Source organism: Leiobunum rupestre, chromosome 7, assembly GCF_980474605.1.
Source record: "Leiobunum rupestre chromosome 7, qqLeiRupe1.1.hap1, whole genome shotgun sequence".
Classification (NCBI taxonomy): Eukaryota; Metazoa; Arthropoda; class Arachnida; order Opiliones; family Sclerosomatidae; genus Leiobunum; species Leiobunum rupestre.
The window spans coordinates 17,310,664-17,336,576 of NC_143390.1; the positions used below are offsets into that span (position 1 = coordinate 17,310,664).

Consider the following 25,913-nt stretch of genomic DNA (forward strand, 5'->3'; position numbering starts at 1 on the left):
CATCGTTTCGACTATTTATGGCGAATTTATTGTTTGGAATATTGACTGCACACGGGACTCTTTTTCCTGCAAAGTCGTTCGGAAAGTTTTGGTCGGTCAATGCCGGATATCCCGCGTGGTTGCCGAAACTTTCTTAACTCGATCATAAATTTATCCGGTTTCGGTCGTCGTGGAAACGATCATTTCGACATTATTCATTAAATGAGAGAAATATATTCTCTTACTCAATTTCCAACGGTTACCATAACGACGGAGACAGTGCTACGGACACGTTCCTACTCGTTATTCAGGGAACTTGCCCCACGTCGAACCCCAATTTGGGTTTCGCTAGTTTAACGAAGGTTCCTCGGAGGGAAACGGAATCAGCCCGTAATCTTGGAATGCCAATGACCAATTCCACTAATTGGCTAAATGACCTAATTCGCCGAATCCCAACGGAGGTATAATTCTCGCAGCATCCGGACATCCTCCTCGCTATGATTAGCGCCGACTGCGGGCTCTTTCGTTTATCCTCCGGCGTCTGCTACAAAGATTCGTCTTGCACGCGCCGACAACCTTCTTGTCTTATAAGGACCCTTCGCGTTATACAGGGTGTTTCGAAAGGATATGCAAAAATTGTTCCTGGAAGCTAGGAGCAACAAACACAACCCCCCACACAAGGAAAACGCAACCCGTCAAAAGTCGTGGATTTTCTTGTGTACGTTTTTCATTGGCTTGACGCTTTAGCGCCTGCTGCCGTCGGAAGGGGAAAATTCGGAAATTGTCTTCCCCCCCGCCCGTAAAACGTTCAGCGTAAAGGCTCGTGACGCTCGTCCAATGAAATTCGTACACAACCCTTCGTTAGTGTGTTTAAAGGCTAGCTGCGTTCTCCTTGTGTTTGTTGCTCCTAGCTGAAAGGATGATTTATTGAAGTGTCTATTGAACAGGACAAAAATTTCAATAAATTCGAAATATGAAAACATTTTCATACAACAAATTAAGACATTAATTTCAAACATCTTCTGAGGGTCAATTTTTCAATAAAGCATTCTTTATCTATATCGGGTGTTTCAAAAGGTTATGCAAAAATTTGAAGGAGTTGTATTAAAAAATCTAAAAAAAATTTAAAAATTTAAAAGGATGATATATACAACCATTATACTGACTATGTACAATCAACACAAACCGAAATGTGAAGAGTTCAAATTGTCCTTTTTTAACCGCTTGGTTTTGCGCTTGTTGCAGCCTACTTTCAGGGGCTAGCATACCACACTTTGAAGCTCTCTGGCGCTCTTTTCACTCATCGTAGGAAAATGGCGAAAAAACAGGCATACTTCTCAACTCATCCCTACAACTCCTTAAAATTTTTGCATAACCTTTTGAAACAGCCTGTATATAATACCACCCACCCTCGTATACGGTTCCCGTTAAAATAAACGTTAATAACAAGTTCATCACGTCAGATGGCGCGCGTGTGCCGAGTCAATCCAATTTTTCATGATTTTTATTTTTACACCGAAAAACCCCGCCACGCGCGCGCCTTTGGGCTGTACGGGGGGAAAGTAATGGATGGTTATAGCTTGAATTTTGTTCGTCGCAAACTCGCCACTAGCGTACTAAGGAAATTGCCCCCCACTTCGGAGCCCGCCACCTTGCTAGTAAATTACGTAACAGGGGGTCAGCCGGTTGAGGGGGGTTTTCTTCTATGGGCGAGATAAGTCCACCCCGAGCTTAAAAGGTGGGAAAACAAACCATCTTCGGAGGACTATCGGGGAAGAGTGTGCTTTGCTGTTAGAAAGAGAGAGACCCGTCAATTTGGGTTTTCGCGTTTCGGCCCCGACTGGCGGGGAGGATATTCCGGATAACTATACAAGATGACAGAGAAGGATTGGATTGGAGAGAGAAGGCTTTCACCCCCCCCCCCTTGGTTAGGTTCCCCCCCTTTTCTGTCACCTCCCTCTGCGTGGGAGAATCCCCTTATACGCGCTCGGTCTATAGCGGGATTCCTTCTAACCAAAACGATAATGGCGCCATCCTTCGGGCTGTTTGAGGCGTCGATGCTTATTACCTACTGCGGGTGCCAACCACTATAGGCATTTTACTATACGGTCATTTTTATAGTTGGCAATTGCGTAGTTATATTCGATATTAAAACTTGTAGAGGTTAACGGTAATCGTGAGTGTAGGGAGCTGTTGGTTCGCGTGGTGTAAAGGGTTGTCACCACCCTCCTACGCTTTGTAACTTGATTACCTGAATTAATGGCTTTAAAAGTCGATGGATGACTTAGGCCTAAGGTGGTACCTTGGGTATTAGCCTAGCTTATATTTATTATTATATTGTGACTTGAATGTGTACCGGGTTGCTCCACGTCAGGGAAAACAGGAAAAGTCAGGGATACTAAAAATGGGCCAAAAAAGTCCGAAAAAGTCAGGAAAATTTAAGAATTTGCAAAAATTCAGGGAAAAGTCAGGGAGTTCAATTTTAAGGTAATTTTACTCTTGATCTATGACAAATTCTACGATTATCATTTATTTCCTTGAAAGTTTGACTATTTTTTTTTAAATTGCAATAACCTTTTTACTGAAATAGAAGTCCGTTTAAATTTATTAACTTCTGATAAAAGTACCATATAAAATAAAAATTTTGGCCTTAAAAAGTCAGGGAAAATCTCTTCGTTTAACTTACATTGAGAAAGAAAAATCTCTTCAAATAGTTAGGAAAAACAGGGAGTAGTGTTAAGAAAAGACTCAAGTAATTCCTTTTAAAAATAAGAAGAACCTCCCAGTTCCAATAATTACTCTAATTCTAGGGTCTTGCTCTACCAAAGACAGCTAGGCATGGCGTAGAGGCCCTGTCTCTAACTTATGTAAAGGCTAGGGATAGTACTTCTGTCTCCTATTCCAATCAAACTCCCCTTTTATACTGTAATGCCTTATCTAAACAACACAGGGGGGAGTTGGGAGGTCCTATAGTTTATTAAAAAACATTATATACATATACATAATTAATATATACAAATCTTATCGCAACAATAGTCAGGGACTTTGAATCTCAAAATTTTGTGGCACCCCTGGTTTATTAATTTAATACGTGAAATGATTAATTTAATTTAATGTATGATGTACGAATAACGAACGTGGATTTAATTCAATGTATGATGTATAATAATAATAATAATAATAATATAATGTATAATAATAATTAATTAATTAATTATTATAGAAGGTACGCGGATCTAATTTAATTAATTATTATAGATGGTACGCGGATTTAATTTAATTAATTATTATAGAAGGTACGTGGATTTAATTTAATTAATTATTATAGAAGGTACGCGGATTTAATTTAATTAATTATTATAGAAGATACGCGGATTTAATTTAATTAATTATTATAGAAGGTACGCGGATTTAATTTAATTAATTATTATAGAAGGTACGCGGATTTAATTTAATTAATTATTATAGAAGGTACGCGGATTCAATTTAATTTATTATTATAGAAGGTACGCGGGTTTAATTTAATTAATTATTATAGAAGGTACGCGAATGATATGGAAGTTATTGTCAATTTCGTTTGCGACCATTCGCCGGAACGCGTCCTTATTGATAGAAAATGAAGTAGAAGAAAAATCCAACGGGGAATAAAGTGCGCCAGGGTCCCCTCCGTGGGTTCGTTTACTTTTTGTAGCCCCGACGAAGCCATTCATCATAATCCCGGCGGCGGAGAAGGCCCCGTGTTGCTTTCTCTCCCGCGCCTTAATCACGCTTTTTCCGCCTCGCGCCTCCTTTAATGTAAACGAAGGTGGGCTGATCATCGAAGCTTCTTGCCCCGGTTCCATTCGCCCGATGCTTTTTTGTTCGTCCCTTAATGGAGTTTGACCAGTGACCAGGTTAAACAAAATTTTCTCCCAATCGAAGCCGGATCTGGTGCCGTTTATAGCCGCTCATCTTCGCTCGCCTAATCATTCGAATCGCTTTGGGCCTTTTGATCGTTTGACATTTGGTTTTCGGGTGTTGCCAGGCAACCTTTGAAGCGGTGTAGGCTTTCGATACGACTCCTTAACGTCGCTAGACTCGCTACATTGTACGTCACGCGGGGGAAATCCGCTCTGATCCGTAGTCGCGATGGGCGGATTGTCAATTTTCGTCTCACTTCTGGGGAAAATCCCACTTTCATCTTTTGATCAAACAGCGCGCGTTATTTTTAGTCTGGATTCCGCTTCATTCCTATGTACGCCAGTGAATCGGTTTAAAATGTCGATTCTATGTTTAATGCAAGGTTTATTTTCTGTTTTTGAGCGAAGTTCTTTTAAATATAATTTTATCTTTCCTGTTAGAAAACTATTTATTGTTTTATTTTTGACTGAAAATAGAGAAGTTGAGCAAAGTTCTAACAACAACGTTCGAGAAGAAACATTCTTTAAAATCGAATTAGCGCGCTTTCAGTTCGCCGGCTAACGCAATCAAGTACGTTTGAAATCGAATTTTAACAAATTGCACACCTTTCGCTAATCCAGGGAACACGAAGAATTAAATAAGTCGTTTGAACAATACTAAAACAGGCGTTATGTATGGGCGTTAGTGTTGTCGAAATACAATTATTCGTTTCTTCGTGTGCCCGAGTGTACCGCAAATAAATCTCTTTGTATACTCGTACTTATTTCGCCAAATTCGTCTTAATTGTACAAGTCCTAGGTGTATTTCAATTCAAACAAGTATTTACGCTTTTTAACCAGTACGCTGCTAGATAAATAATAAATTGTCATAACTCTGTCTCGATTTGTTGAGTTGGAAAACTATAATTATCAGTATTTTTATGTAAACACTATAAAAATATTGAAGTTGTTAAATATTCGATTCCGAAGTACAAACGGGAAAAGTTAAACGTCTAAAATGTTCACGAGACTCCCGACGTTGTTGTTGAAACTCCTAGAGTGCTCTGCTTAACCTCTCTATTAAATTGATGTTATATTTTAAGTGTTTTAACCAAATGGGTGATTTTAAGTAACTCCCTAATTCAACCTTGAAAATGTTTATATCGAAAATATAATAACATCTTATAATAAAAAAAAACCTTAATTGTGCTCACACCTCATATACAGGGTGTTTCGAAAGGTTTGGCAAAATTTTTAAGTAGTTGTAAAGGGTGAGTTGAGAAGTATGCCTGTTTTTTCCCCATTTTCCTACGATGAGTTAAAAGAGCGCCATAGAGCTTCAAAGTGTGGACTACTAGCCCCTGGAAGTAGGCTGCAACAAGCGCAAAACCAAGCAGCACGGAAATGCGAACATTAAGGTTTGGGTTCGTGTGATCGGTAAAAAAGGACTTTGTAAACTCACCCCCTACAACTCCTTAAATTTTTGCATAACCTTTTGAAACACCTTGTATTTTATAATTTTTCCTTTGTTTTCCATATCTCTATAATTGCGTGTTTTGATATAGATTTCATTCATTTTAAATAAAATTACCGTCACACAGATTAGACCCTCACTCAACCTATTACGAAACAATTCCTTTTAACTTAATAATTAAATTCTTAAAAAGTAAGAAATAAAAAAATCAATATTAACTTTCTATGTATTTAAAACTTTTATTTTTTCTGCAAGTTCAATACCAAATTATCTTATATTTTCCACTATTTTTAAAAAAATCCTATAAAATCCTATCAATTGACTATAAATATAATAATTGGAATTATTCTATGTTTATTTTTTAAAAAAATATTTTATAAAATCCTATAAATCGACTACAAATTTCTTATTTTTAGAGCTTATCTGTAGTCATCCTGAACTGTCTGTTTGAAGCTATGTAAATATATAAACTTTTGACTTTATATAGTCTTTAACTTAAATTCTAAATTTCCAATTATTTTTTCTATAATTGTATTTTTCGAGCCTCCTTGGTGGGGATCACATTTTGGGAAAGTAAATAAACTATAATACTTAATTACTATAAACAGCGATTTCGACCTCAAAATGGCGATATTTAAAGCGGAAATATGGTTTCTTAATTCGGTCGCGTTATCAACCGTTTGGGCAATCGGGGTTCATATAATTGGGCATTTGATATTTCTGTAGCCGTTCGGGAAATCATTGTATTACGAAATAGTGTTCTCTAGTGGATTAATAAAATTTGGCATTGAATTTCTATGATGTATGTTGGCCAAGAAAGGTTTATGAAACATCGAACAATAGGAAATATCGAGCGTCATAATGACGGTCGCCATCGGGGACTGAAAAAATTGACCTTTAATATGAGGCTATTATTGTGACTGTGTTATCTTTTTGGTCTATTTTTGGTCTACTACCGCCTGTAGAAGTATTCCAACCGCAGTACACAGCTTAAGGCCGTGCTATTTTGTTTGGTCTATTTTTGGTCTACTACCGCCCGTAGAAGTGTTCCAACCACAGTACACAGCTTAAGGCCGTGCTATTTTGTTTGGTCTATTTTTGGTCTACTACCGCCTGTAGAAGTGTTCCAACCGCAGTACACAGCTTAAGGCCGTGCTATTTTGTTTGGTCTATTTTTGGTCTACTACCGCCCGTAGAAGTGTTCCAACCACAGTACACAGCTTAAGGCCGTGCTATTTTGTTTGGTCTTTTTTTGGTCTACTACCGCCTGTAGAAGGGTTCCAACCGCAGTACACAGCTTAAGGCCGTGCTATTTTGTTTGGTCTATTTTTGGTCTACTACCGCCTGTAGAAGTGTTCCAACCACAGTACACAGCTTAAGGCCGTGCTATTTTGTTTGGTCTATTTTTGGTCTACTACCGCCTGTAGAAGTGTTCCAACCGCAGTACACAGCTTAAGGCCGTGCTATTTTGTTTGGTCTATTTTTGGTCTACTACCGCCTGTAGAAGTGTTCCAACCACAGTACACAGCTTAAGGCCGTGCTATTTTGTTTGGTCTATTTTTGGTCTACTACCGCCCGTAGAAGTGTTCCAACCACAGTACACAGCTTAAGGCCGTGCTATTTTGTTTGGTCTATTTTTGGTCTACTACCGCCCGTAGAAGTGTTCCAACCACAGTACACAGCTTAAGGCCGTGCTATTTTGTTTGGTCTATTTTTGGTCTACTACCGCCCGTAGAAGTGTTCCAACCACAGTACACAGCTTAAGGCCGTGCTATTTTGTTTGGTCTATTTTTGGTCTACTACCGCCTGTAGAAGTGTTCCAACCGCAGTACACAGCTTAAGGCCGTGCTATTTTGTTTGGTCTATTTTTGGTCTACTACCGCCCCTAGAAGTGTTCCAACCACAGTACACAGCTTAAGGCCGTGCTATTTTGTTTGGTCTATTTTTGGTCTACTACCGCCTGTAGAAGTGTTCCAACCGCAGTACACAGCTTAAGGCCGTGCTATTTTGTTTGGTCTATTTTTGGTCTACTACCGCCCGTAGAAGTGTTCCAACGACAGTACACAGCTTAAGGCCGTGCTATTTTGTTTGGTCTATTTTTGGTCTACTACCGCCTGTTGAAGTGTTCCAACCGCAGTACACAGCTTATTATTCTTTGAGTTGCCCCTGCTCATTCACTAGTTTTCCATTGTATTATAAGTTCATAATATCATCATCTAACATATCTCTGTTTATATTTTACTGTTTTCTTGATTTATTTTTATTCAGTGTATTTTACCATATTGTACCGGTAGAGTCATTGACTCCTCCCTGTTAAAAAGGGACCATTGTAATTCATGGACGGTATTAAAGTCATTCATTCATTCATTCAGGCCATGCTATTTTGTTTGGTCTATTTGTGGTCTACTACCGCCTGTAGAAGTGTTCCAACCGCAGTACACCAGTGCCCAGTCAGACGCCGACATTTAGGATGATATTAAATTTTTAACGCTAAAAATCGCTAAATTGCGTTTCTTTTAATTTAATTACAAGGGAACGAAACACTGTATGTGACTAACTAGATCTTCCTGTTGAAAAACCCCGCGTCGGGCTCGCAGTCAAGGGCTATTGTAGACTGCAATTACTGACCGAGTGAAATCTCCGAAGTGATATCGGATCCGTCCATTACCTGGCAGGGTGCCAGACATTGGATCTCTTAAGAGTCGGTCGCGTGAACGGAGTCGGCTTTTCCGTTCTTAGGGACCTACATGCATCAGGGTATAACCGGGAATCAGCAATTGACCTCGCAGCTCGCCTTTAGATTTTTTATGCTCCCCTAACTTCCGAAAAAAAAGAGTAATGATTGCCTCTTCGACGTATATATCGCCAAGGGTAGATCTGGAAAGAGAAAAAGTGCCGCTGAAAGTTTCGGAATTGAAAGGCGTTACAGTTGCATATAGCCTCCCAAAAGTATTCGAGACTCCGACACCGTCTTTCGCCGCCATCTTGGAACATGGCCGCGATACTAACGAGGAGACTACCGATTTTGTTGAAACTAGGTGGGTATGTAGACCTTATGGTAACATGAAATTTCACCAAGAGAAAAGTTCCAATGGGCATTAGTTTTGCCATGGCAACCGAAAATGTTTTTGACAACACAGTCTGTATATTGTCCCATTGAAAATAACAATTGATCAATTTTTACATATTTTGATCAAATTGACCAAAATTCATCAAAATATCATAAAATTCATTTCATTTGTCAATTTTGATCTATTTTTTTTTGGTTTTGAAATTTGAATTTTTTTTTTAATTTTTCACAGGGGGGACCCTTAGAAGTGCTCAGATTCCCATGTTATTTTCAATGATAAAATATACATACTGTGTTGTCAAAAACATTTTCGGTTGCCATGGTAAAACTAATGCCCATTGCAATTTTTCCCTTGGTGAAATTTCATGTTACCATAAGGTCTACATAGTACATACCCACCTAGTTTCTTGAGTCGGAATAAAAACGTTTTTCCTAAATGGCTGGCTGCCTGTAGCCATTTAAGCAGATAAATTCTGGCTAACAGACGACAAAATCTGAGTAAAAAGAGTAACCTAATACTCCGGAACAAGCGAATAGTTTATGAGCCGGAGTAATTCTCATCCCCGGAACAGGCGAATAAAACGTTTTATGGTAAAAAGAGTACACTTTTAGTCCGAGAACAGGCGAAAAGAAACCACCTAATGGAAGCATCATTATCTCTGAACGTTTTAGTCCGATTTTTATGAAAATGGTGTCACAATACGGGTTAGGGTGTTAATATTTGTATAATTATTCGTATAATGGATTTTAAGTAATAAAATTTGTTAAAATTAAATTTTATACAATAAATAATAATTATCAATTCAACTCGGGCAGGAACTCCGCGTAATCGGTGTACAAGCCCGTACCTTTGCCTGTACTAATAAGATTACACGTAATCTTTAGAGTCTGTACCTTTATCAGTGTTGAGTACGCGTAATGGGTGGATGGGCCATATGACAGTGGTAGTAGTATTCATTTAGTATTATAAATTTTGCTATTATATTAATTACAGCGCTATGTAATTTAATACTGCTTTGAGTATTCAATTTCCGTACTTTAGTCAAAACGTTAAACAAAATGAAATTCTAAGGCGTGAATGGGGTTAATTTAGCAAGATAATATAGACTATTAAACTGTCAACTAAGCTTTAGTAGAATGCCGCGGATTAAATTAAACCTTGGCTCAATTTACACGAGCTTCGGAAAGAGCACACTTCTATTACGTTATGTCTAAAGTCGACATTTTTTTCAACTCTGCTATTGTCGAGCCCGATATCTATCGTGTAGATTCCTCCGAAAAAGAAAGCATTTCTTTAGGATTCCCAGGAATGTTGTCACTTCATTTCGATGTAGTTTTGGGTCCAAACTGCCAAAAAATTGATATTAATTACTTTTTGTCCGTAGTAATAACCAGGCGTCCATTCTTAGCAAGTATTTTAGCTGCAAATAAAAAAATAGCTGCCTCTTAATATTATCTGAATTAATTTCGCCTGCAAGGCCGTTTACGACCAATTTCAAACTATACAATTTTGCTGAACTTAAAAGGAGAATACCCGAGGTGTTACACACCGATTTTGTTCAAACTCGGGAGATTGGTAGACCTTCATGTAACTTGAAAAATCCTAAAGGGATTTTATTCAATGAGCAACGGGTTTGCCATGGCAACTGGTTTGCCATGGCAACGAAAAATGTTTGTGACAACATAAAATAACATGGGATTTTGACCGATTTCCCCGTGAAAAAAATTAAAAGAATTGATAAAAATGTGACCAATTTTGATTTTTTTCCTCAATTTTTATCATTTTTTTTTTATAATTTTGGTATTTTAATTTTTTTTCAATCTTGTAAAATGTTTCACAGGGGAATCGGTCAAAATCCCATGTTATTTTCAATGGGAAAATTTCCATTTTAAGTTCTCAAAAACATTTTTCGTTGCCATGGCAAAACCGTTGCCCATTGAATAAAATCCCTTTAGGATTTTTCAAGTTACATGAAGCTACCAATCCCTCGAGTTTGAACGAAATCGGTGTGTAACACCTCGGGTAGTCTCCTTGTTAGTGGAAGAAGTTGGTTAAAAATATTCTGATGATTAAGAAATATGAAGTTTCCAACTACCAGTGATTTTAGTTCCACTTAGCTGACAATTTATTTACTGAAATTTTTCCAGTTATGACAAATTGGTTAATTCAAATTGTTCCAGTTATGTAAAATTAGTTAATTTAAATTGTTCCAGTTATGTAAAATTAATTAATTTAAATTGTTCCAGTTATTACAAATTAGTTATTTCAAATTGTTCCAGTTATTACAAATTAGTTATTTCAAATTGTTCCAGTTATTACAAATTAGTTATTTCAAATTGTTCCAGTTTTCACAAATTAGTTAATCCAAATTGTTCCATTTAGCTATCAAATTAATTAATTGAAATTGTTGAATTTAGCTATCAAATTAGTTAATTGAAATTGTTCCATTTAGCTATCAAATTAACTAATTGAAATTGTTCCATCTAGCTGTCAAATTAACTAATCCAAATTGTTCCATTTAGCTATCAAATTAATTAATTGAAATTGTTGAATTTAGCTATCAAATTAACTAATTGCAATTGTTCCATTTAGCTATCAAATTAACTAATTGAAATTGTTCCATTTAGCTGTCAAATTAACTAATTGAAATTGTTCCCTTTTTAAAATTAATTCATGGAAATTTTTCCACTTCTGACAAATTAATTTATTTAAATTGTTTCACTTCTAACAAATTAGTTTATTGAAATTTGTCTCTTTTGACAAATTAATCAATTGAAATTGTTCTGCTTCTGACAAATTAATCAATTGAAATTGTTCTACTTCTGACAAATTAATCAATTGAAATTGTTCTACTTCTGACAAATTAATCTATGGAAATTGTTCCACTTCTAAAATTAATTTATTAAAATTATTTCCCTTAGCTGACGAATTAATTTATTGAAATTATTTCCCTTAGCTGACAAATTAATTTATTGAATTTATCTCCCTTAGCTGACAAATTAATTTATTGAAATTCTTTCCCTTAGCTGACAAATTAATTTATTGAAATTATCTCCCTTAGCTGACAAATTAATTTATTGAAATTATCTCCCTTAGCTGACAAATTAATTTATTGAAATTCTTTCCCTTAGCTGACAAATTAATTTATTGAAATTCTTTCCCTTAGCTGACAAATTAATTTATTGAAATTCCTTGTTATATTTCAAATTTATTCGAAAGAATATACTGATTGGCACAATGACGTCCATGTACTGTTATTCGAAGCGTACTTTTCTCGCGAAGAAGCGATAGGCTCGGGCGCTCTTGGTCTTCACAGTTCGAGGGCACAGTTCAAAGGAAGCGGAGAAAGAGAGAAGTCTCAAAGAGCTGAAAGAAAAAACGGCGTGGCTCGATGGACACGTTTGCGCGAACTCTCGCCTACTGGAAAAACCAATTATTGGGCTTTTTTTCTGCGACGGTCCGAAAGGAAACGCGAAAAGCAATTTAAGATTAACCGTTTTCGCGTTAAGCAAGGAGTTCCTCGCTACTTTGGAACGTATCTGCCCTATAGTAACTTAACTCGTCTATACGTGTTAAGTAGTCGCGCCTACCGAATGTTTTCCCATCCTAAAATAGTAGCACGACGAATGAAATACTGAAAGATTAATTATGTGGTAATGTCTAGTGAGTTGAATTTCACGTGATGCAACGTCATCTTTTTTCGCAAAGAAAAAAAACTCGCGTAATATGGCGGTGTTAGCCAAAACTATGGAGTGATACTCACGTCGTAAGTTGTCAGAGGTCAGGGAAATGTTAGGCAATTTGCCGATAGACCTTGAACGTTGTTAAAAGGCTTCGGAATTTAAATTTATCGTAATATTTTTATTAAGGTAATTTTATAATACTTCTGCTTTATTAGCCACTATTTTCCACTAGGTTAACAGGGTTCGTACGCGACCTGGAAAAGTCAGGGAATTTGAAAATGACCCGGAAAAATCAAGCAAATAAATTTTTGAATGATGTATTAAAAATACATATTAAATATTTAGCAAGATTTGACCTCAAATTGGTCAGGGAAATTAATTCTGGAAATTTGGTACGAACCCTGGTTAGACATTTATAGAAGAAAGTGACCTTTTGGTAACACTGGTAAGGTATTAAGTTAAAAAATGGACTAATTATGGCCCTAAATTTTAATAATAATCAGCTAGGTCAATACCCAAGGCATCCCTACACTAAATATTACCTTTAACCTCAAGGGAAGGGGAAACCGAAGAGCTCGGAGGAAAACCATTTAAACCAGGGAAAAGGTAATCTGAAAATATGATGGGGAGTTTGGTAACCCTGCAGATTTAAAAAAAAACTATGGATTTGTTTAATAAATTGTTTTTTTTTAATTAACTAAAAAAGTATTTCAAAATGTTTGTACATTTTCTTATCGAAATTATTACATTTCTAAAGCATCTACAAGGTGACCGCGTTCCCTATATTTTCAATAGCTTCCTATAAATTCCTCAGGTTTTCTCATGTAGTATATAACCCGAAAACATTCCATCGTCGTGTACCCTTTTCATCCTCTATTTCACTTTATTTTATCTACTGTTTTTCGATAAGAATCCTTATTTTTGCTTATGGATTTTCCTATATTTTCCTTTAATTCGCTTGAAAATTTATTTTTTTTCTATAACATTTTCGAGGCCCCCCTGCATTTATTCATAATCAAAAATGAAACTAAAACTAAAACTTCGTTCTAGAGAGACTTTAATAATCGAAACCAACACTAAAACTTTTTCCGGTCTAGGCATATTTTTTATTACTCTTTAATTTTTAGTTGATTGGTAATATGTATGCACTGTTAAACAAAAGCGAAAAATAGATTAAAAGTAAAATAAGAAAATAAAGCAGTGTTTAAAAAACCTGTTTTAAACCAAAAAAAAAAGGACTTCCTACTTATTTTCCATTTGCCACTCGGATAAGAATAATACATTTGATCTACGAAATCTTCAGTAAAATGTACCAATTTACCACTCTCTTCCAGCTCAAGGAAAAAAGGGAACTATAAGGTTGCCTCGATCGCATGGTTTGTTAACAAAATATTACGGGTTTTGCGTTGCTGTGTAAAATCGTGACGTCATCCAGATGAGATCGTATTGAAAATAAACGAAGGCTCATCTGGATGACGTCATCAATTTTAACTCGTACAGATATTTTTTCAACATTTTCTTGATCGAGACCCCCTACTTCCAGCTCACTTTTAAAAACGCAAATAGTTGATTTTATAAAATAAAAAGTGGTTTAAATGTTGCTCTTACGTCACAAGTGGGGTGGCGGAGTGGTTAGCACTTTCGCCTCGCAGCAAGAGGAGCCGGGTTCGATCCCAGCTTGTGGCACTGGGTAAAAACTCGGAACAACTCCTTCCGCGTAGAATTTGCAAGTTCTCTCCCCACTGGTTTAAGGGGTTTTCCCCCGAGTTCTTCGGTTTCCCCTTCCATAAAAACTTGTTGAGGTTAACGGTAATAGTTTGTGTAGGGAGCTGTTGGCTCGAACGCGTGGCATGCAGGGCTTGTCACCACCCTCCTACGCATTGTAACCCGGCCACCTGAATTAAAGGCTTCAAAAGTCGCTTGATGACTTAGGCCTAAGGTGGTGCCTTGGGTATTAGCCTAGCTGATTATTATACAGCTTTATTAGTATATCTTGCGCACGAGCGATTTGCACGCGCGCAAAAAAAACCTATATTCCTCGTGACTGTAGCGCGCTAGTAGGCTTGTGAAAGTAAGAGACTGTGACGTAAGAGCAACATTTAAACAAGAAGGCAACGTTAGTTTATAAAAAGATCGATTGAAATCGGAGTAAAACTTGTAGATTTGACGGTTTCGTAACTTTGAACGAAGACCTTTCTTATTTCCGATAAAGAGTGGTGACCTCCGTCGTCGAAACGCGGAACAAAAGGGCAAAGTTAATTGTGGAAGTTTTTAATTAGAATGGCAGAAATCGTCGTGGTTTGGTGGCGCTAATTACCTTTCCGTTTTGGGATCGCGTATCCGGCGGATTGCAGGCGGGGGAACGGCGTTCTTGTTTTGACGCGACAGTGGCCGAAAAAAAAGACAGGTAAACCATCGTCCCTTCTGCGGCGGCGAGGGGGACGCGAAAGTACAGCGTGTGACCCCGTCTAGCCAATGACTTTAACCTTGTCCCGCTGTCTCCCTTTTCGCCGAGCGGGCCACCTCCGTTCGCGCCTCCACTCGCCCCACAATGCTACAATATCGATCCGAAGGAGACCGAGAGCGCGTCTGCACCTGGGAAGATTTCTTCTCCGCATCGCCACTCCTCCCACTTTCATTTGCCCGGTTGCTGCCCTCTTTTTCGTTGCCGACTGGCACCTAGGGGAGGATAAATATCGTGTTAGTGTCCCCCCCCCCCCCCCTGGAATGTGCAGTTGGAAGCGGTAAGAGTGGCGGAGCACGGATTTCTTAGCAGCGTAAAGTTGAACGTTAGCGGTATATCGAATGGGAATCAATTTTCAGCTCGGCGTTTATTATTGTCTTTCCGGTATATTTTCCGTCGAGTGTGAAACCAGCTTTATGGTGCAGTTCAATATCTTGTATATGTCTCGTTCTTTTCTTGTAATTTGAGGAATTCGATATAGGCCGTATTTGCATCGCAGTTTCTTTTCATCATTTTTAAGTTTTTCTTCAGAAATCTTATTTAGGCGCTATCTGAGAGTTGAAGTAAAGCGAGTCAAGAGATACGGGACTTTTGATAAAAATTCAAAATAAGAATCAGCTAGGCTAATACCCAAGACACCATCTTAGGCCTAAGTCATCGAGCGACTTTTAAAGCCTTTAATTCGGGTGGCCGGGTTACATCCTTACATGTTATTATATTAGGTTGATTCATTCAATTAATTTCATTTTGTAATCTCTTTTATATTTATTTTAATTGGTTATTATTCTCGACAAAAGGTTTTTCTGAAGAGTCCGACATTCAAAATGAAATTTACTAGGTTGGCAAATACAATAGATTTTTCAACAATCTACGGATTTGTAATTTTTGGTTTAATCGTAAGAAAAGTTTACAAAAAATTAAATACAAAAGAAAAAATAAAAACACTTGAAGTTTGTATAAATTGTCCTCGAGGGAGGAGCCAGGCGGGAAAGTGTTCATTACCGTGGCCGCGTTACCCCGTTGCACGGCAATGCCGATACGTTGTTTGGTTAATTTCAATTTTTTTGTTGGATTTTTGGGATTTGTCCTTTAATTTTTCAATTGTTCACTAGATTTGTTGATCTGCTAAAAGGTTGGCTGGCTTAAATCATGGTTTAAGCAAAGTGATTTTTTTTAAAAAAAAACGATGGTTTTTTTAATAATTTGGTTTTTTTAATTAACTAAAATTTATTCCAAAATGTTTGTACATTTTCTTACCAAAATGATTACATTTCTAAAAGATTTACAATACCTTCCTATAAATTCCTCAGGTTTTCTCATAAAGTATATAACCCGAAATCATTCCATCGTCGTGTACCCTTCTTCATCCTATATTTCACTTTATTTTATCTACAGTTTTTCGATAAGAATCCTTTGCTTTAAACAAAATTTTTCAAAGAGATTGTGCATGGTTTAATCTAGGCATATTTTTTATTACTTATATTATTTTTTTAGTTGATTGGTAATATATATGCACGGTTAAACAAAAGCGAAAAATAAAGAAGTGTTTAAAAAAATAATGTAAACCAAAAAAAAGTGGTTTAAACAAAATAAAACCCGTTTTTTGGGTTTTTATATAAAAAATAGTTTTTTTTGCAATGTAAAAAATTTGGATGTATTGCTATAAAATCAACGAATTTTTATTTTAGCTGGATTTGTTGATTTGTTTCGAGAATTTGCTGTATTTGTGGATTTTCTCTTTTTTTGTGGATTTGAGAATTTTTAGGTTATTTTTGGGGATTTGAGTATTCTTAGGTTCTTTTTGTGGATTTGAGTATTGTTTCGGTGCATCTTGTGGATTTGAGTATTATTTTGGTGCATTTTGTTGATTTAAGTGTTTTTCGGTGCATTTTGTGGATTTGAGTATTATTTCGGTGTATTTTGTGGGTTTGAGTATTATTTTGGTGCATTTTGTTGATTGGAGTGTTTTTCGGTGCATTTTGTGGATTTGAGTATTTATCGGTACATCTGGTTGCACCAATAAATACTCAAACCGGGGCATTATGTGGATTTGTTAAAAGGTAGGATTTAAAGAAAAAAGCTCGATTTTTCTGTGAATTTTTCGGTTAGTGAACAGGATTTTTCGGAATGTCCCCCTCGCAAATTGGAAGATTTAGACTTGCTTGACATTTGCTCGCAGGTAGATTCGACTTATTTCGAAAGTCGAAAGAGGTTTGGTTTGGAGGATTCCAAGGTCTTGTACCGCTTATTGGACTCGCGAGAAGCGCAAAGTGAAAAGGTGAGACACTCGCGCTTTAGAAAAGGCGCTAATCTCTTTTCGATACTTCTTTTTCGGCCGCGTAATTTTAGCTCTTAGCTCGTTCTGTTCCGGTGATTTGTCGAGCCGAAGAATTCCACAATGCGAACGGGATTCTGTTAAACCCACCCATTGTATTTCCTCATCCATATACTCGACTTTGCTTTTTTCTACGTTTCCACTTCCCCCACTTTCGTGCAGACTCTCTATTTTGAGGGAGAGTCGAGCCCCCGTCTGTTTACTTTCCCTCCAAACCGCTCCTACCTCAATTTCTTCTTCCGTATAAAACCAGCATCCTTGTTTTATCGTGAGACTCGTAAGGCCGTTGGTATTTAAATAGGAGCTTTGAAAAGTTTCTTTCTATTTTGGGTCGTGCCTCGTAAAGAGATAGTTTATCCCAACAACTTTTTACGCGAAAGTTATCGGGCTGCTTCATCTTTCGTAAATTTCGACTAGGGAACTGTGGTTTATGTTTCTATAAATAAAGTTTTTCAGTCCTATTTTTTGATCAACGAACGTCTCTTGGAAGTTTTCACACGCCTGGAATCAATATTAGGGTGAAGTTCGAAGAGAGCCGGGAGAAAACAGCTGGAACTCCGGGTAATTTTACAAAGTATCCCTCTTAGGCATTGTCCACTAGAGAGCGCCCTGTTGAGAAAGCTCTATTGTTTCTCTCGCCGCGAGGGGCGTTGACCGCCTGCCTGTAACAGTGGCCACTCGGGAAAGGAATTTTCAAACAATTATTCTCTATTCTTTTAACACTTCAATAATTGGCATTTAAAACCAGTCACGCGTATTTTCCGCCTTTTCAACCAATCCTCTACTTCACGTCGGGAACTTATCGGCGAATTATTCCCGCTTTAATATATTTTCCCCTAAAAGTCCTATTTTAAAAATATTTTGGAATTCAACTCGTATTTTTGAGTTCTTGATTTATTTAAATTAATTCTAGCGCTGACAAAACCACTTTGTGGATAATCACGACTACGCCAGAGAAGCCCGGCTCTCGAATTCATCGTCTCGCGGGGCTAATGGTCTATTAAAGCTCGTGTAATAATAATGGTCCTATAAGATAGCGAGCACCTGTATTCCCGTACGCTCTCGTTTGAAGCTGAATTAATCTAAAACAGAGAGAATATTTGCTATTTTCAAGGTTTATCCGCGTTTCGCCAGTTCTAAATTGAGAATTTTCGGACTTGTATCGGAATACATATATATTCTCTTTCCGAATTGATTACGCGACTTTGCGCTTTGACATTCAACGCCTCTAGAATGATGTATTAATTGTAATTACGAATTTTCGGATGTTATTAGATGCAAAATAGACTATGTAATGTTAAACGGAATGAATTTCTATGTTATTTACAAAGTAGGAGTTTATACTATAGGGTTTTCTTAAACGACCATCCATTATTTTGATGGTGTCTTTGCTCGTTGTATGACGCAGGAATCCTTGTATTTCCGTAATTACTATATTTTCCTATAATTCTGAAATGGTACTCTAAAATCTTATAATTTCATATTTTGTATTCTATATATTAGGCCTATAATTTCCATAATTTTTATTCCATAATCTTTGGTTTTTTTTATCCTATAATTACTATTTTCCGATGTTTTAATCCTATACAAAATCCTATAAATCGGTAATTGTTATCCAACAATTTTGAGTTTTTTTATTTTATAATTCCCATAATTTTGAACTTTTCATCTTATAAACTCTCATAATTTTTAGATTTTTTATCCTATAATTCCTATAATTGTTTTCGTTTTTATCCTATCATATCTACATATTGGTACCCAGAAAGTTTATTCGTACACTATGAAGTTTTAATTAACAGCAATAAAACCACGTGACAGGTTTCGGCTTAAGGGCGAGTACGCCGCCGTTATCAATCGCAAAAAGTAGGCATCCCATCGATCCTATAATTCGTATATTTTCCTATCGTTCTAAAATGGTACTCTAAAACCATATAATTCTGAAATTGTCCTTTAAAATCATTTTATTAGGAAATGGTCCTATAAAATCATTTTATTAGGAAATGGTCCTATAAAATCATTTAATATTGAAACGATCCTATAAAATTATATATTTTCTGAAATAGTTCTATAAAATCATTTAATATTGTAATGGTCCTATACACTCTTTTATCTCCTTATTTGTGAGAGCTGCCATTTTATTATAGGTCTGATTTCAAATAGTGCATGCAAGGCCGCTTCACGCGGTCAAGTGCACGCGACGTCTCGAGCTGATGAGCACGTGCAGGTGCCCTTGCCTGTACTATTTTAAATTAGGCCTGTAATGAAATGGCTGACTTCGTAAAAGAGTGTATACAATCATATCATTCTGAAATGGTTCTATAAAATCATTTATTTCTGAAATGGTCGTATAAAATCATTTATTTCTGAAATGGTCCTATAAAATCATTTAGTTCTGAAATGGTCCTATAAAATCATTTAATTATTAAATGGTCCTATAAAATCATTTAATTCTGAAATGTTCCCATAAAATCATTTAATTCTGAAATGTTCCTATAAAATCATTTAATTCTGAAATGTTCCCATAAAATCATTTAATTCTGAAATGTTCCTATAAAAACATTTAATTCTGAAATAGTCCTATAAAATAATTTATTTCTGAAATGGTTCTATAAAATCATTTAATTATGAAATCATTAATGAGCAGGTTGAAATTTTTTTTAATTTTCTTTTCTGATCTTTCTTCCATTGTTATGACTCCGTTAAAAAACACGCTATAACATTTACATATTTCTATATTTTAAACCTATAAATCTCATTTAAATTGGTAATTTGGTACTAAAATTATGCTATTTTTTTCAAATTTTGATCCTATAATTTCCATATAATTTTGCGCACCGTTGGCTGGTATCCCTTTGCTAATAAGAAAAAACACGATGAGCGGGGACAAGAAAACGGTCATGAGTCAAAGGTCATTCAAACAAAAAAGTCAAAAATTTGAATAGCCCAAGGGTCATATTGTTCATATTTTTACTGTGCTTTAAAATATTAAGCGTTTCAGCAATATTCAAATTCAACGGTTCTTTTGTTTTAAAAATTAATATTGTATTAACCCAACAAATTGTATGAGTTGGGTTAAAATATATATGCTCTGACACGTTATTTTGTAAACACGGTAATAGTGTAAAGATTGACGGTAATAGTTAGTGTAGGGAGCTGTTGACTCGCGTGGCATGAAGGGCTTGCTACCACCCTCATACGCCATCATTTAACCCGGCCACCTGTATTAAAGGCATTAAAAGTCGCTAGCTAACTTAGGCCTAGGGTGGTGTCTTGGGTATTATTCTAGCTGATTATTATAATTATTGTCTAATAAACTTCGTTTATATTTGAAATTACTTAGTATATTCGTAATTTTTAAGAGCTTTAAGCGATACCACATTTCAATCGATCTTTTATTTAAATCGATTTTTTTATTTTATTGATTTTTATACAATTTATAGCTCTTCCATTTTATAATTAACAGACATTTCACTTTATATCAGTTAGCTAATCTTGAATTAAACGAAATCTTAATTAAATTTACAGGGTGACCACACTTCTTATATATTATAATTTTTCCTATATTTCGATTGTCTTCCTATAACTTCCTATCATTTGATCATTTTCTTATTTTTCGATATATTTTTCGTATTTTGCGCTTTAATTTCAATATAGTTTTAAAGTTCGATAGAAGGCGTTCAAAAACAGCCATCATTTTAATAAAACACTCTTATCATTGGCTTTTACTGCTGGCTGGTGTTTTAAAATGAAAATTATTTATAACTTTAATACATTTATCTAGACACGAGGTCTGTGACGTGTTCATATTAAGTGTAATATTTATATTCAACCAAAGATCTTTTAAAAGCATTTGCTTTATCTTTATTAAAGTTATTCCTATAATTTACTATAAATTCACCTGAACGTTCCTATAAATTCCTATAAATTCACCTGAACGTTCCTATAAATTCCTATATTTACCTACAAATTATTCCTATAATTTCCTATATTTACCTAAAGATTATTCCTATAATTTCCTATATTTACCTAAAAATTATTCCTATAATTTCCTATATTTACCTAAAAATTATTCCTATAATTTCCTATATTTACCTAAAAATTATTCCTATAATTTCCTATATTTACCTAAAAATTATTCCTATAATTTCCTATATTTACCTAAAAATTATTCCTATAATTTCCTATATTTACCTAAAAATTATTCCTATAATTTCCTATATTTACCTAAAAATTATTCCTATAATTTCCTATATTTACATAAATGTTATTCCTATAATTTCCTATAAAATGGCTTAATATTTCCTATTTTTCCTATAAAAAATTGGAAGGTTTCCTGTGGTTACCATGAATTGAATTACTATTTAATTTAATTTAATTTAATCAGTCAACCCTGCTATTTTGGTTGAAACTCCCGGATGTTTATTATCTCTAAATATAAATAAATACCTTCTTGGCCCTGATGTAAATTTATCGCCATAGCGACATCGACATTACTGGAAGTCTCACGTGTTTGGTTTTCGACTACAGTATCACTTTGGGAATAGTGATTTCGTTATTTTTCTTCCCCTATTTGAAACAATTTTATCGGGTTCTTACGCACCCCGTATAAAACTCGATTTTCTCCAAAACGGCTATACATAGTGTTAAAATAAGACCTATACATAAAAATCGAAATTTCGCTTATGCTCGGGAACTAGGACGCTTATTCCAGTCACGTTTTACATTCTAAAATAGCCACCAATTTCGGCGACCGAGTTTATCATATTTTAGCCATTCTTTTAAAGGGAAATTTGAAACCGTTTTTTTTTGTTTAAACTCTCTAGCTACAATTTAAAACTAACTCTTTCGCTTAAGTTATTCCTCAAATCAGGAGCTTCGCGGTTTCTGATTTCTTCCCAGTGCACTCGTCGAAATATCCTCGGATTGAATATTGCGGAGAAAAAATTTGACCGCTTAAAACCATTTTCATCAGCGTTCTTATTCTTCGACGCGCCGGTTCCTTAGCGGATTCCCAACTACCATTTCGAAAGAAATAGGGGGTTTTTTTTATATAGGCTTATTTCTTTTGGGCACCCCTTGTCGCCCGCTACCTCCCATCTTCATCGATTCATCCTACTTTACTCCCCATCTTCTCTCCTTACAATCTTATCCGATCTTTTTTGTCTCACACGCGGCGACATCTACTGGGAGGTTTAATGTCACGCGCGTGCTTGCGTCCTCCCATCCTCCCTCCCACCATCTCTCTTTTTTCGAATATCCAACAGACCAATCTTTTTCGTTCAACGTGATCCTACGAGGCTCCTATTTCTTTTCAGTCAATCGTTCCCTTTCAGACGTATGCCTTTAAATTGTCTCGACTTTTCCCGCTATTCGTACTTTGTGAAACGAACCTTCTTACTAGGTTAATTGTGGTTTTGCCCCCCCCCCTCATTCCCCCTCTCATTATTTATTCTAATGAAGGTTTTAAATTTGCCTTACAAATTAACCGTTCCGTTCTCGGACGGCCCTTTTATTTATTTGTTGTGACTTGGAAAAGGGTTAGACCAAGAATTTATTTAGGTTACCGAGAATGGATGAATCTTGGAAAAGAATTTATTTAAGTTACCGAGAATGGACGAATCTTGGAAAAGAATTTATTTAAGTTACCGAGAATGGACGAATGTTGGAAAATAATTTATTTAAGTTACCGAGAATGGACGAATCTTGGAAAATAATTTATTTAAGTTACCGAGAATGGACGAATGTTGGAAAATAATTTATTTAAGTTACCGAGAATGGACGAATCTATACCTAAGATCCTCTCTCAACCGATATAAACCTCCATTTTGTAAAATTGTATAACGCCATCTGGTATCGGTCGTAAGAACGTTTTCTTTTATCTTTTGGGAAAACGTCTATAATTAGTTACGTAAAAGTTCAATTTAATTGCAGCTTCAATAAATCATCCTCCCTGGAAATCGCCAAGAAGTAATATTTCCTAGAGCCAGGACCTGCAAGTCACTGTTTATATGTGCTTGTTAAAATAATGGAATTTTTTCTCCTTTACGGCAGCAACAAGCGTTCCCCATGGCGTTCCCTTTTAACAAGGTTCGTATACGACCTGGAAAACCTGTAAAAGTCAGAGAATTTGAAAATGTTTCCCAAAGGTCAGGGGAAAGTCAGGGAATTTTAAAATGATTCCAAATGGTCAGGGAATTTTAAAATGGTCCAAAAAATTAAGAGAATTTTAAAATGACCCCAAATCAAGCAAATACATTTTTGAAAGATGTATTAAAAATACCAAATAAATATTTTTCAAGATTTTACCTCCAAACATTCATTTATTCTGCAAAAAATGGTCAGGGAAAATTTGGCATTTTGGTCAGGGAAAACCTGGAAATGTCAGGGAATTTAATTCGTGAAATTTTGTACGAACCCTTAACCAGGCAGCTTTTTTGACATATTAAGGCTTGGCAAAAACACAACGTTCTGTTTACAGGTGAAAAGTTTCCAATATTTCCACAAGCACTATATAAACAATACCTTGCGGCTCCTGGCTCTCGGAAATATTAATTCTTGGCAATATCCTGGGAGGATGATTTTTTAAGCGCCTATTACTTATTTAGATTGAGCAACTTCAACTGAAGCTTAATTTATTATATTATCAAAATAGTTTTTAAATTCTGAATTATTACCAGAAACATTATCAATATGCTTCGCTGGAACTCAAATTTGCATTAAATATAAGCTTACATGTACAAGGGTTATGGCTAATTTTCGATAGTAGTAACGATTAAAGTTTATTTCCAGCGTAGCATTTATGTTTTTTTGGCGAGGTGACGTTACTGTTTTAATTCCGATTTTAAGTCTGGCCTAGATAGTACTTTTGAAAGGGTTGCCACACGTCAGGAAAAATCAGGGAATTTAAAAAATCGGCCTAAAAGTCAGGGAATGTTAAGAATTTGTAAAAAGTCTGGGGAAATTCAGGGAATTTTAAAATCGGGCTAAAAGTCAGGGAATGTTAAGAATTTGTAAAAAGTCTGGGAAAAGTCAGGGAATTTAAAAAATCGGGCTAAAAGTCAGGGAATGTTAAGAATTTGTAAAAAGTCTGGGAAAAGTCAGGGAATTTAAAAAATCGGGCTAAAAGTCAGGGAATGTTAAGAATTTGTAAAAAGTCTGGGAAAAGTCAGGGAATTTAAAAAATCGGCCTAAAAGTCAGGGAATGTTAAGAATTTGTAAAAAGTCAGGGAAAAGTCAGGGAATTTAAAAAATCGGGCTAAAAGTCAGGGAATGTTAAGAATTTGTAAAAAGTCTGGGAAAAATCAGGGAATTTAAAAAATCGGGCTAAAAGTCAGGGAATGTTAAGAATTTGTAAAAAGTCTGGAAAAGTCAGGGAATTTAAAAAATCGGCCTAAAAGTCAGGGAATGTTAAGAATTTGTAAAAAGTCTGGGAAAAATCAGGGAATTTAAAAAATCGGCCTAAAAGTCAGGGAATGTTAAGAATTTGTAAAAAGTCTGGGAAAAGTCAGGGAATTTAAAAAATTGGCCTAAAAGTCAGAGAATGTTAAGAATTTGTAAAAAGTCTGGGAAAAGTCAGGGAATTAAATTTTATCTTGACACTTTTTGAAGGTAATTTTACTCTAAAACTATGACAAATTCTATGATTTTTATTTAATTCTTTGAAAGTGTTACTAATTTTTTTAACGTTGCAATAACTTTTGTACTAAAATATAAGTTAATTTAAATTTATTAACTTCTGATAAAAATCAAATATTAAGTTAAAAATCGTCTAAATTTGGCCTTAAAAAGTCAGGGAAATCTATTAAAATGGTCAAAGAAAACAGGGAATATTGTTGCAACCCTGTTTGACTTCATGATCTATAATCGATCTGTAGTCGTCCATTCTCGGTAACCTAAATAAGTTCTTGGTTAGGCCTATGCCACATTCCAGGGATAAACAACAGTGATGAATGGATTTTTCTTTGCGTGTTTGTATAAATGCCCGCTTAATATAAATTACTTCGTTTTATGCCTTATTCAGTATAAACAAAAGTATTTATATCTATTTCCAAGAAGTACACATTTTCCTATTCCACTAATATTATTTGCATTAATATATGAATAAATATATATCCTTACGCAGTGCCAGGTTCCCAGCAATCCTATAATTCTGAAATGAGTCCTATAATTTCCTATTTTATGCAATATTTCCTATATTTTTATCATATTCGGTTAAAACCCAATTGATAAAATTTTAAAAGATTTCTACACCAGTTGACAAGAAATTTTCAATTGGTTATTTTTATCGTAAAATTTTAAATCGTGAAGGAGCAGATTCGAAAAAAAAATTAAGTTATTTTCTCTGATATGTCTTACATTGCTACGACTCCCTTAAAATACACACTATTCGCGATCAAAGCGAGTCCAGGTGGCGTAACGGCGCTAGCTTCTCCGAAGTAGCGCCTATGATCTAGCGTCTGCTACAGACAAATTACAAAGTCATAAGAACGTTCTTTTTTAAATAAACTTATCAAAATATAAGCAAACGATGAAACGATGCCAAAATTATTTTAAAATGCAAGTATCATTATTTATTAAGTAAAATTTACGAATAATGATGAATTGGCGAACCAAAGAGGGTGTAGCTATAGTTTTCGGTCGCGAATAAAACCTTAGTATTTCCTTATTTCAACCTGATAAAACTCCTTTCAATTTGTTATTTTCGTCCCATAATTATTTTATAATTTTGAAATTTTTATCCTAAAATTTTGAAATACTTATCCTAAAATTTTGAAATACTTATCCTAAAATTTTGAAATACTTATCCTAAAATTTGAAATACTTATCCTATAATGTTGAAATTTTTATCCTATAATTCCTTTATATTTTTGAGAACTATTTAGTACTATAATTATTTTATATTTTTGAGAACTATTTAGTACTATAATTATTTTATAATTTTGAAATTTTTATCCTAAAATTTTGAAATACTTATCCTAAAATTTTGAAATACTTATCCTAAAATTTTGAAATACTTATCCTAAAATTTG

At 35.3% G+C, this 25,913-nt stretch overlaps 1 protein-coding gene across 4 annotated transcripts in view; it reads left to right on the forward strand.

The window, feature by feature from the left end:
• The window catches only part of LOC149934925 (serine/threonine-protein kinase BRSK2-like), a 90,440-nt gene that overhangs the window by 28,278 nt on the left and 36,249 nt on the right, over positions 1-25,913 (forward strand). The gene's annotated exons all lie outside the window — the stretch shown is intronic.